Here is a 1,967-nt window from a genome sequence, read left to right on the forward strand (position 1 = left end):
TTTTTTTTTTTTTTTTTTTGAGACGGAGTTTCGCTCTTGTCGCCCAGGCTGGAGTGCAGTGGTGAGATCTTGGCTCACTGCAACCTCCACCTCCCAGGTTCAAGTGATTCCCCTGCCTCAGATTCTCGAGTAGCTGGGATTACAGGCGCCCGCCACCACGCCCGGCTAATTTTTTGTATTTTTAGTAGAGACGGGATTTCGCCATGTTGAGCAGGCTGGTCTCGAACTCCTGACCTCAGGTGATCCGGCCCACCTCGGCCTCCCAAAGTGCTGGGCCACCAGGCGTGAGCCACCGCATCTGGCCGACAAAATGATGTTTTAAATTATGAAAGTGGATCTTTCTTTGAAGATTTTGTATTTTATTCACGAAATCAAGAGGATAACAATTCCTTTCTCGTCCCCACTTCCCTTTTCTTCTAGGCCTTCACACCTCTAAGATACCAGATGCGGTTATTTTTGGAGCTAACTATCGATGGGAATTAGGTCTGCAGAAGGTGTTCCAGAAAAAAAATCCTAGATTTCAAGTGTTCTCAAATTTCCCATTTTTACATATCCCCTTGGCTTCTGAGACACATATATGCCTGATTTTCCATTTATATTATTTTCTGGAGGTAATGAAAGGGTTCTGCCTGTCAAAAGGCACTTTGCTATCTGATATGGATCTGTGTCCCCACCCAAATCTCATGCTGAATTGTAATCCCCAGTGTTGGAGGTGGGGTCTGGTGGGAAGTAATGGGATCATGGGGGTAGATCCTTCATGAATGGCTTAACACCGTGCCTTTGGTTCTCTTCTGGTGATGGTAAGTGAGTTCTCACAAGATGTGGTTGCTTGAAAGTGTATGGTGCTGGCTAGGCCTGGTGGCTCACACCTGTAATCCCAGCACTTTGGGAGGCCGAGGCAAGTGGATCACCTGAAGTTAGGAGTTTGAGACCAGCCTGGCCAACATGGCAAAACCCTGTCTCTACTAAAAATACAAAAATTAGCCAGGCATGATGGTGTGTGCCTGTAATCCCAGCTACTCAGGAGGCTGAGGCAGGAGAATCACTTGAACCCAGGAGGTGGAGGTTGCAGTGAGCTGAGATTATGCCACTGCACACCAGCCTGGGCAACAGTGAGACCGTCTCTAAAAAAGAAAAAAAAAAGTGTATGGCACCTCCCCCCACTTCTCTTTTCCTCCTACTCCAGCCTTGTGAGGTGCTCGCTCCCGCTTTGCCTTCCACCATGAATGTAAGTTTTCTGAGTCCTCCCCTGAAGTCTAGCAGATGCCAGCTTCATGCCTTCTGTACAGCCATGAGCCAATTAAACCTCTTCTTTAGGCCGGGTGCGGTGGCTAAAGCCTGTAATCCCAGCACTTTGGGAGGCTGAGACGGGCGGATCACGAGGTCAGGAGATTGAGACCATCCTGGCTAACACGGTGAAACCCCGTCTCTACTAAAAAAAGTATGAAAAACTAGCTGGGCGAGGTGGCGGGCGCCTGTAGTCCCAGCTCCTCGGGAGGCTGAGGCAGGAGAATGGCGTAAAACCCGGGAGGCGGAGCTTGCAGTGAGCTGAGATCCAGCCACTGCACTCCAGCCGGGGCGACAGAGCGAGACTCCGTCTCAAAAAAAAAAAAAAAAAAAAAAAAAAAAAAAAAAAAAAAACCTCTTCTTTATAAATTACCCAGTGCCGGGCATTTCTTTATAGCAGTGTGAGAACAGACTAATAGAGTGTCCCTTCTGGAAACAGCAGGCTCATGGGTTAGAAAACAGCACAGTCAAAGCCTCTGGAAGATCCTCTGCTCCCTCAGGTGAGAGGAACTTCATTCCAGGTTCTTCAGAGGCAAAGGATGCCTCAAAAGCTGGTTCCAGCCAAGTGCAGTGGCACATTTAAGTAGTCCCAACTTCTCCAAAGGCTGAGGCAGGAGGCTCACTTGAGCTCAGGAATTCAAGTTCAGCTTGGCAATATAGCAAGACACTGCCTCTTAAAA

This window comes from Piliocolobus tephrosceles, chromosome 2 (genome assembly GCF_002776525.5).
Source record: "Piliocolobus tephrosceles isolate RC106 chromosome 2, ASM277652v3, whole genome shotgun sequence".
NCBI classification, from domain to species: domain Eukaryota; kingdom Metazoa; phylum Chordata; class Mammalia; order Primates; family Cercopithecidae; genus Piliocolobus; species Piliocolobus tephrosceles.